The 11,257-nt window shown below is 44.7% G+C and overlaps 1 long non-coding RNA gene across 1 annotated transcript; it reads right to left on the bottom strand.

The window, feature by feature from the left end:
• Positions 1–915: 915 nt before the first annotated feature.
• LOC115289009 lies at positions 916–5,525 on the bottom strand. The gene is made up of 3 exons (XR_003907334.1): positions 5,458–5,525; positions 5,114–5,275; positions 916–1,765 (listed from the first exon to the last, which is right to left on the bottom strand). It is a non-coding gene; the product is annotated as an uncharacterized LOC115289009 (long non-coding RNA).
• Between the last annotated feature and the right edge of the window lie 5,732 nt (positions 5,526–11,257).

The raw sequence follows: 11,257 nt of genomic DNA, 5'->3' as shown, positions 1-11,257 counted from the left end.
TATTGATTTGTATTCTTTATCATATCCTTTAATAAACTGGGAAATGTAAATAAGTGTTTCCCTGAGTTCTGTGAGCAGTTCTAGCAAATTAATGAGACCTAAGAAGGAGGTCATTGGAACCTCCAATCTGTAGCCAGTTGGTCAGAAGCACAGGTCACAGCCTGGGGCTTTTGATTGGTATCTGAAGTGGGGGTGAGGGGCAGTCTGTAGGACTGAACCTTAACCTGTGGAATCCGATGGCATCTCCAGATAGGTAGTGTCAGAGTTCAGCTGTTTTCTCAGATCCCCTCCTGGTGTTTGAGCATATATGGGGGAACTCCTGCACTGGAGTTAGGTTGAGGAACTTTTAAAACAAATGGTGATTGGGGTGCCTGGGTGGCTCAGCGGATTAAGCATCCAGCACTTAATTTCAGCTCAGGTCATGATCTCATGGTTGTAGGATTGAGCCCCACATTGAGCTCTGAGCTGAGTATCAAACCTGCTTGAAATTCTCTCTCTCTCCCTCCCCCATCACAAAATAATAAATAAATATAAGAAAATGGTTATCACCTCACTTTTAAAAGAGAAAGAGCCTGGAGTGCCTGGGAAGCATAGCCAGTTAAGCCTTTGACTCTTGATTTCAGCTCAGTTCATAACCTCAAAGTTGTGGGATTGAGCCCTGTCTTGGGTTCTGTGCTGAGAGCTGCATGCTGATGTGGGGCCTGCTTGGGACTCCTTCCCTCTCTGTCTGCCCCTCCCCTGCTTTCTCTCACCCCTTAGAGCCAACCTTAGTGGTAGATTTAAAAAAGATCCACAGAGCTGTCTTTCTTTTAATATATAAAAGGTTTCCTTGTTTTATTTAGGGTCAAACTGTAGGGCTCTCATATCAACCTGGCACATGTAGTGGCTGGAATAGAATAAGAAGAGAAGACAGAGTCTCTCCATAAATAAAATTTTATAGTCCAATAAAATACAACCAAGGATGAAGGGGGAAAAAAACCCAAGAGTTCTCACCCACTACTTTTAGGGGAGTTTCTTTTCCTGTAAAAAGGGAGAAAAATCCTGAGGTTGAGTTTTCTAAACCATGTTAACAGGTCTCTAATCCGTCCATCAATAAACTCCCTCAACTTGGAAGGTAAGTACCACATGCTTCCTGCTGCTCCGGACACTTCCCATGGACCACACTCATCATCTGAAGTGTCTGGGTCACCAGAAGGCGACCTCAGTCCATTGCTGGGACTATAGGCTGAGTCGTGAGGCAAGACACCCCCTCTCCACCGCCCCCCAGCAAATAGGCCTTCTCCCCAGGACACAGTTGGAAGCATGGAGAACAGAAGTGACAGGATCATAATCAAGGTAGTTCTTTCTAAGCTCATGTGTGTGATTTGGTGGCACAGTGAAGTTTGTCCTCCAAAGGATGTGGTCTTTTACTCACACCCTTTCTAGAGGCAGCAACTAACCTCAGAGCTTCTCTGATTGCTCCGCCCACAGCTGCAGAGCCTGTTCTGAGGAACATTCTTGCATTGAGCGCACCCTGTGGAACCCTGGCATGGGGCTTAGGCTGGTAGCAGTTGAAGGGAAGGTGTTAGCAGAGGTCCGTGAGGTCAAAAGCAGGTGCTCTAAGGCAGGTGCTCCTGTGGAGCCACACTCTGACCCAGAGAATTTTTCTTCTTAATGTAGGTTCTAGTCACAAGCCACATGAGGCCAACGGCCAACATAAGCAAGACTGCAGGGAACAGAGCAACTCCAACCAGCAGGTCCAGGTTACTAAAGGATAACTCAACTCCTGAAATACAAAGACAGTTTTTTAAAAAAGAGAACCAAATGACAGGCTTATATTCCATTACCTAATAGGCTCTCAAAAGCACCTTTAGAGATTTATACTTTTATCCCCTGTCCCTAGCATAGTGGCTGGCACATTAGTAGGTACTTATTTTTTGAGAGAATAAACAAATAAACTTAATATTTTATGAAAGTCAAAGCCAGACTTGGAACAAAACGAATCTGGCTATATAAGGACCTTTGACCAACTTTTGCTACATAGCTCTCTCAAGAACACTATTCATACACAGAGTTAACCTTGAAAAATGTCCCACATCCTCTTGTGATTCAGAATATAAGTTGCCTAAGAGCTAACGACTAAAAGTCTTCCATATTAGGCCTATCAGAAATTAATTTTGTCTATGTATTTTTTAAGTAGGCTCCACGCCCAGCATGGAGCCCGACACAGAGCTTGAACTCACAACCCTGAGATCAAGACCACAGCTGAAATCAAGAGTTGGACACTTAACCGACTGAGCCACCCAGGCACCCATAATTTTGTCTATTTTTAAAAAGAGAGAAACCATTAAATTTGAGACCATTCACCCAGAGAAGAACAAGAGCCAGTTGTACTCCAAAATGTATTCTATCATCATGTAACTTTCTGTAGATCCAAAGAACTAGAACTAGTTTGCATACCAACTAGAAACTATCATTAGAGCAAAATCCACAGATGCCAGATTTCTGAAACTTGAAGATGGCTTCCTCACAAAACTTATTTCAACTTAACTCTTGTCACTGCAATGGATTGAATGTTTACATCCTCTCCAAATTCATATACCAAAATCCTAACGCCCAAGGTGATGGTATTAGGAGGTGGAATTGGGAGGTGATTAGATCATGAGGGTTGAGTCTTTGTAAATGGGATTAGTATATTTATGAAAGAGGCCCAAGAGACACCCTCGCCTGCTTCCTCCATGTGAAGTCACAGCAAAAAGATGGCTGTCTAAGAACTAGGAAGAAGATTCTCATCAGACATTGAATCTGCTAGAACCTTGATCGTGGCCTTCTAGTTTTCAGAACAATTTGTTGTTTATACGTCACCCAGGCTATGGTATTCTCTAATAGCAGACGAAATAAAGACATTGCCTTATTTGGACACTTGGAGGGTGCAGGAAGAGAAAAAACATGGGAAAATTACAAATTGTCACTCACAAGTAGATTCCTAGTCATAAGAAATTCAGTTAATACATATTGAGCCTGTATTCTGTGTCATATTCAGTCTTCTTTTGAAATATAACAGCTAAGAAACACACACACACATAAAACCCCAAAGAACTATGCAAATAGCATGGCAAGGTCACCCACCTGCCCTTGAGGTCTAATGGCATCTTTGCTGGAATGCCAACATCTAATATTCAAAGAGCTAGACAAAACCTCTAATGTCTAGTTGAACCCTTTGTTTCACAAGGATGTTTGAGACCCAAGGACCAAGGTCCCACTGCAAGTGGGATAGAAATCATACCTATTGACCTGCCTGTGGTAGCACCAGGAAGTTTGTATTATTTCAGAGGTACCAAATGAATTACCATCACCAGCAATAACTCCTTGAAAAGGCTAAGGGCATCCACTAGTTCATTACCAATCGCTTTATGCCAAACCTGCTCAGAAGAAGCTCACTCAATCCTGTGCAAGTCCCTGCCCAATTTCATCTTTCGAAAGAAAATGTCTAAAAGCAAGGGCATGACAGATGGAGGGCTGGAGAAACAACCAGAGGTTCAAGTTAAATTCTACACACTACTCCTTTGATCAGAGTCAGGAATGGAATTCTCATGGAAGTGCTCCAAAGCTAAAGTTTGCAAAAGAAAAATCCGCACAATGAAGATTCTCACAGTAAATGCTTTTATACCACATTCCAAGTTCTAGAACAGTTTCTGGACTTTGTATCCTTCAGAGGATGTTTGCTTTGGTGTTTGTGGCCCGAGGCATAGAATGAGAGCTCAAGCCCCACCTGAGGATGGTACAGGGCTCACAGGTGACCCCAGCAGCTTACAAGTGTACACGAGAGAGGACATCTGGGCAACCAATGCCTTTGTGAGGAGTGTGCCCACACAGCATGCCAGGCTGCCTGGGGTATGGTCTTCATACTCCTTTTGGAAGCGACATTAGTAAGAGCCAAATCTGTTCACACATTCTGCTCCATCATCACAGAGCTCCAGGCCAATTTCACACTCGTTCGCATCTAAAAATAGAAGAATAGACTACTCTGGATAGTCCCGCTCTCTGGTCCCTTCTGCCGCACTCTCCTCCAGACTATTTCAAACACTCATCATCTGCCTTTTTCCCCACTCTTGCTGGTCTCAGGCACAACCCTGCCTCAGGGCCTCAACGCCATCTGGAGGCCTCTTCATCCTGCTGGCTAGCTGCACAGCTCTCTCCCGCGTGCCTTCTCAACAAGGTTTTCCCTTTCCACCTTTAAAGAACATTTCTCAATAGAACATATGAACTTATCAACTAATATACTCTGTAATTTTCTTGCTTAACTCCTGGCTAGACTGTAAAGTCCATCAGGAAGGAATTAGTCTTTTAGGTTCACTATCGAACCCCAAGTACCCAGGACAATGCTGAGCCATAGTGGGAGTGAAATAAAATAGGGCACAACTAGATGAACTAATACAGCCAACCCTTCCTGAGGTCAGAAGGCAAGCATAACTCTCCCGTGATGATGACTGGGAAGGAGCCTGCCCTCCATGGGAAATGACAGGGACTAGCACTGGGGGACTTTTCCTATTTACTCAATCCAGGCTGAATCTTACCTCATCTTCCAAACATAGTAAATACTGACTGCCACCAGCAGCCAAGAGACCCATCCACACCTTCAAGAAAGGGGCATCTTTTCTCCACTTCATAGGTTCTTAGTGTATCCTTGATGAGGGTCCTTAGCTGATAACACAGAGAATCAGGCACCCTCAATGCTTGAGATCTTAAGTGTGACCAGAAAATGTATGTGATATTCACAGCATCTTTTCTAGGAATGTTTTAGAAGCGAAAAATAGAGGGGCACCTGGGTGACTCAGGTGGTTAAGCATCCAACTCTTGGTTTCAGCTCAGGTCATGATCTCACAGTTCATGAGTTCAAGCCCTGCATCAGGCTCTGCACTGCCAGTGATTCTCCTTGGGATTCTCTCCCCCTCTCCCTCTCTCTCTGCCCACCCCTCTCAAAACAAATAAACTTTAAAAAAAAAATAGAAGGGAAGAATAGAAAACACAATCCAGATCTCTCTTGGTAGAGAAATGTTAGTTTTTGAAGAGACTAAGATTAGACAATGAAACTATAAAACTATATCATAGACTGTTTAATTCATTAACTTACTTTGTTATCTAAACTCTAGTCTTTTCCATCAGGTAACAAGTCTTTGTTCTTGTCTGTATGAAAGTCTTTCTCTCACAGGAAAATTTAGCCTGTGGTTTTTCATCACACTCCTTGGGATGTTAACGGCTCAAGTTCATTGTATTTTACGAGGTTGTCCTCCCACTTACAAGACAAGGGAAAGTTGTGTCAAAATCTTATCTGACACTCTAGTTCTAACACTTGATAGAATTTCCTCCATCTCAGGTACTTGGACTATATGTAAATTAATTAGGCTCCCCCAACCCCAAATGGAATAACCACATATCAACACATCTTGAATAAACAACCAAACCTCCAGAACATACTTTTCCATTCCAGTCAGCCTGCCCTCATCATTTTGGGATGAATAGCAGTCCTTTTTTCCAAAGATCTGTAAACAAAAGCAGAGATTGTAGGAGACTACCTTATTACAGCTGGTCAAGACTCAACACATTCCTACCAAATGATTATGGAGGCTGCCTTCAGCTCCAGAACACAGGGAGTGTTGCCCCCCTCCCCCAAAATCTGGTGCACCACAGCCCTGGGTAGCTAGCTGTTCTAATGAAGTGCCTTTTTCTGAATAACTTTAAGAATAGGAGGGGGCGCCTGGGTGGCTCAGTCAGTTGAGCCTCCGGCTTCGGCTCAGGTCAGATCTCACGTTCGTGGGTTCGAGCCCCGCGTCGGACTCTGTGCTGACAGCTAGCTCAGAGCCTGGAGCCTGCTTCCGGTTCTGTGTCTCCTTCTCTCTCTGCCCCTCCCCCTCTCATGCTCTGCCTCTCTCTGTATCAAAAATAAATAAAACAGTAAAAAAAATTTTAAAAAAAGGAGTTAAAGGCAACTAATTACAGCAAAGAACTGCTAAGGGATAATTATCATTAAAATCAAGTCTTCCTGAGATAAGGAAACTTATTATCTTGTGTTCCCACTTTTTGTTTGACTGTCTTTTGCATCTGCCACAGATCTCCTCCTTTTTCGTTATGAAAGGAAAAGGAAAACCCACAATGCTACACACTTCACACTTCAGTGTGTACACTGCATTTCTCACATGCAGTTACCTTGTATGCACATAGGTTTGTAGATTTCCAAAGATTTGTATTGCTATACTCTTTTAGTGGTTGTAAAGGAGTCAAGTAGAGGGTACCATAATTTATTTGACCTTGTTCACTCATTTTTCTAACTTTTATTATAATAATCTTGTGATAAATATAATGATGTATGCGTTTTCCAAGGAATTTCCAGAAGTGGGACATGTGGGCCTGAGAGCTCTTGATATGTTTGTTATCCTGTTTTCCAGAAGGTGCAAGATCATTTATAGCTCTCTAAGCAATGTCCCATAACCACTAACACTTCCTAGATTGTGTTACATGCCAGGCACTGTTCTATGCTCTTCATATTAACTCATTTAATCTTCATAACAATCTTATGAAGTAAGTACTATTATTCCCATTTTATAGAAGAGGAAACTGAGGCACAGAAATTATGCCAGATCTTTCTACAGGAAAAAGATTAAAGAATCACAGTGTCAACTGAAGGCGAACATTTCGAGGGAGCAGTTACCACAAGTACCGATGTGTGTTAACAGCCTAAGGCCGTATCCAGCCTTAGGAGTTTGTGTGAGATGGGTCCTCCTTTGTTCCATTTCAGTAGACATGGTCCTTCCCCGCAACACTCAGCAATGACACAGGTAGTAGAAGTGTCCCACCCAATTAGAAAATTAGAAACTTTTAGAACTGGAAACTCTGTTAAACTCACATGTGGACTTTACAGAGATAAGATAACAGATTTGGGATGGGCACTTTGTCCAAACTCTATTAGGGCTGCATCTGGGACTAGAGCAAAACCAAGCTGATGTCCCTCTTTCATGCCCCTTGCTGCTCAGCTGCGCTCCCTGATCCCAGCCAGAAAGCAGTCAGGGTACAGAGGACAGCTTCCCGCCTGGGGGAGGGTTAGGAGGCTGGTCGGGTGGGGCGGGGTGGGGGGTAGGGGGAGGGTAGAGTGAGGAGAGGGAGAAAGAGAAATTGAAAACGTGCAGGGGAGGGGATCCCCACCAGGGACTGCTGACTTGTCACTGGAACAGGAGGGTCTGTGGGCACACAGTCCCGTCCTCAACTTCCCTCCTGCTTAATTTCTCTCACCACCGATTTTAACACTTTGGAAGGGTCCCCCACTCAAAGACTGAGGAGCTCTGACTTAACCATCACTTTAACTAAGATGTCTGCAAGAGAGAGAGGAGACAAGAAACCCCTATCAACAAAGCACACCAATAATGCTTTAGTCTCACAAGCCTCCTTGGGACTTTTACCCCCCGCCCACCTGAAGCATGCTCTTTGTTTACATTTATGTTTGTGTTTACACCAGACTTGGGAATGGATCCTGAAACAATGGCCCCAGAGCTGTGCGGCTATTCAGCCTAAGCCTGATAAATATAAAAACTTAGATGCAATACACTAAGAAGGTATTGAGTTTGAGTATTTGTAAAGTTGGGGGGGGGTCACACATTGGGGGGGTGGCACATAGCTTGAAATCTGGATCAGAAAGGCTGATTTCTGATCAATTATCTGACAGGACTAGTGAAAACAATATTTTGTGAATATTCCCAAACATATAACCTCTCTTCTGCTATCAGCTTTGAGAAGGCTTTGGAGGATTCAGGTCTGTAAACACGATTTGTGGGTTTAAAATACATCTACTTCTCCTCAATTATGAATCTCATTTCTTGGGTTATATTGAAATGCTAGAACAGAGTCGTTTCCAAAAAGTGAGCAAAATATGGTTATAGCTTCATGAGTCACAGGAGAAAGTAAGAAAGAAATTAGTTTTGCTTTCATATTCATATGAATCAAATTCCTATAGTGTTTCAAACTTAGTGCAGACATTGATAATGGTTTAAATGATAGATGGAACATGTACAGCTCACATTCTGTGCCAGGATATTAATCGCCAATATACTCTGTATAATTAAATCAATTAATCCTCACAACCCTATGAGTTACTATCATTTCCATTTTACAGAGTATAAAACAGAGAAGTTAAAGGACTTACCCAAGGTCACACAGTAAGAAGGCTCCAGAGCCAGAATTTAAAGGCTCCAGACCCTGCACTTAAGCCAAATCACTTGTGAGATTATACGTGTTCTTTTTTTTTTTTTTAATGTTTTTAATTTTTATTTTTTGAGAGACAGAGAGAGACAGTGTGAGCAGGGGAGGGTCAGAGAGGGAGGTACAGAATCTGAAGCAGGCTCTAGGCTCTGAGCAAGCTGTCAGCACAGAGCCTGACGCGGGGCTTGAACCCACAACCGTGAGATCATGACCTGAGCTGAAGCCAGTCGCTTAACCGACTGAGCCACCCAGGCGCCCCGAGATTATACGTGTTCTTGACTTCCTCCTCAGCCTCAGTCACTTCACCTGGAAAATGGAGAGCCTATCACCAATATCAAGATTCTTGAGGGATTAGCAGAACATTATGAACACTTTTTATATGTCACTTGACATTCACTCTTTCTCCCATGACTAAAGGCTGATTTTTATTTCTGAGAAAAAACTGAGTAAGAGAAACAATCATGACAGAATTGGAAGAGACCCAAGAAATTGCCTACTACAACCACTCTTCCTCCCTTGTTTGGAGGCTCAAACTCCCTTCTCTGACTTCTTTGGTCACTTATCACAGTGAATATGCTGCGCACAGTGGAGTCTAATCCCTTTCAGAATAGGGAGGTAACTTTCTCAACAGGGCATGACAGGAAACAAATAATGCCAACTTATACTTTTTATTAAAAAAATTTTTTAATGTTTATTTTTGAGAGCAAGAGAGATAGAACACAAGTGGGGGGGGGGGTGGCGCGCAGAAAGAGAAAGAGACACAGAATCCAAAGCAGGCTCCAGGCTCTGAGCTGTCAGCACAGATCCCAACATGCGGCTTGAACCCATGGATCACAAGATGGTGACCTGAGCCAAAGTTGGATTCTTAACTGACTGAGCCACCCAGGCACCCTCAACTTATTTAAAAAGTTACCAAATTGTGGGGGTGCCTGGGTGGCTCAGTCAGTTGAGTGTCCAAATTCAGCTCAGGTCATGATCTCATTGTTTGTGAGTTGGAGTCCCACATAGGGCTCTGGACTTAGCTCAGACCCTGGAGCCTACCTCGGATTCTGTGTCTTCCTCTCTCTCTGCCCCTCCCTCACTGGCACTCTGTCTCTCAAAAATAAATAAACATTTAAAAATTTGTTTTGAAAGTTACCAAATTGCTGTAATTTTGCTTTCTGCTCCACAGAGTCCCCAGGCCTGTGTGGGGTTTGCCAGCCTTCCTTTCCATAAGTTAGGCAGTCACTTCAGGGAAGAGACGCTCCTCCATTCCCCCACACTTGCGGGGCCTAGGGTATGCAGCACTTACCTGGGGTACAGTCAGCTGCCTGGGATCCGCCAAGCCCCCAAAATGCCCTAAATTTAAGCCATGGGATTTGAGGGAAAGTTTAAGCTCAACCTGATAGATTCTAAAACCTAATATTTTGGCAGGATGGGGTAGGGAGTTGTCAAAAGATGGGGGGGGGGGGAAGCCCGTACCTATCTTCCTGTAAGATATTTGGGAGGGAATAACTGGTACTCATCAACTCATTGGATCTCCCTGATGGAGACCCATCCATCCACAAAGCATCCAGAACTGAGAAAATGCCTCTAGAGCATTTTTACAAGTTTTGTCCCCTGACCCAGAGACCTTCCCCACCAGGATTCCACAAAGTCTAATCATAAGCTCTTACTCAGTTGGATTTATCATTGTATTTCCTTACATTCCTAAAAAGATACTCTAAGGAGAGGGAACATTCATCCAACTGTTACAAGCTGTGAGCCAAGAACATCCTGGGCCCCAGCAATAGCTACACTAGTGAGCACATCAGGTGACCTGTCCTCGACACTCACATTCCAGTGAGACACACAGTAAACCAGGAAACCACTCATAGCCATGAGTGCTCTGAAAGAATTAAACAGGGTGATATGACCCTAACTGTTGGTGGTATCTGAGCTGAGACTTAGAGGGACAAAAAAGGAGTCAGACAGGTGAAGGGCTACAGCCACTAACAGAAGCCAGGAAGTCAGGCTCAGGGTGGGACACAGCACAGGGGAGTTTCCAGGAAGGGAAGGAAAGGCAAGCAAAACCTCAGACCTAGTCCTGAGGCCTGCCTCACTGCAAAGCAGCACTGAAAACCACCCACTGTGAGCTTTCTGACATGAATAACCCTTTCGCAGTCATGCACAACAGGATGGCAGCCCCTTGTGGCCACCTTGCAGCTGTCCACAACCAGGACTGTGAATGAAAAGGCAAATTCTTCACCACTCAGCAGGGGAAGGAAGCACTGGGGGGTTGTGCCTAGTGTCCTGGGCTTGTGTTGGGACAAGGTGTAGTCCCCAGAAGGACTGCTGAGGCATTACCTGTGGCCCCACGGAGCAGGCCGTGGGGCCGAGTGACAGCCTGGTGCTTGGTACCACGGCTGTAGGGCTGGTCCTGTTCAGTTTGATGTTCAATCCCGACTTCCCGGCACTTCTCTCCAGGGGCTCCTCTTGGAGCCATCTGCTTCCCCGGGGGTCAGGTGAGGAGTCCAGGCTATCTCCCATGGTTACCCTGCGCAAGAGCTAAGCCATTTCTCTAATTTTCCCTTCTACAGCAGCTGCAGACCCTAGCGCTGGATCCTCCATGCTTGGAAAGAACGGAGGGGACTTGGGGGGCCGTTCTGGGGGGCTGGCAGCCGGCAATTCACCAAACCATCCGACTCAGGTTTACTCTAAAACTTGGGATTCCAGAAAGCAGTAGTGAGCAGGGCTTCTGTTAGACCCCTTTCTCCATCCCATGCCTTGCTTAGCTGTAGACTTGGGGCTATTAAGTTCTCATCTACCAGCAAAGGGTCTTCTTCCCCATCAGGTAGAGGGGGGAAAGGGGGACAGATGTCCTCAGCCCCCAGGACTTCCTCATCCGTCATCCTAGCTGGCCCCTCTGCCCTCCTGCTTCCCAGCCTCCTGTGTGTGACACTCGGGTCTGAAACGGTTTCTAGCTGCCACTTTGGGGCCTGGACAGAGTGAGGTTGTAGGGAGTAGGAGGAATGAAGAAGGAACCAGGCTCTGGAAGACCCAGCTAATG

Source organism: Suricata suricatta, chromosome 4, assembly GCF_006229205.1.
Source record: "Suricata suricatta isolate VVHF042 chromosome 4, meerkat_22Aug2017_6uvM2_HiC, whole genome shotgun sequence".
NCBI classification, from domain to species: domain Eukaryota; kingdom Metazoa; phylum Chordata; class Mammalia; order Carnivora; family Herpestidae; genus Suricata; species Suricata suricatta.
The sequence above is the reverse complement of the archived record's forward strand: the minus strand, read 5'-3'. Positions and strand labels throughout refer to the sequence as shown.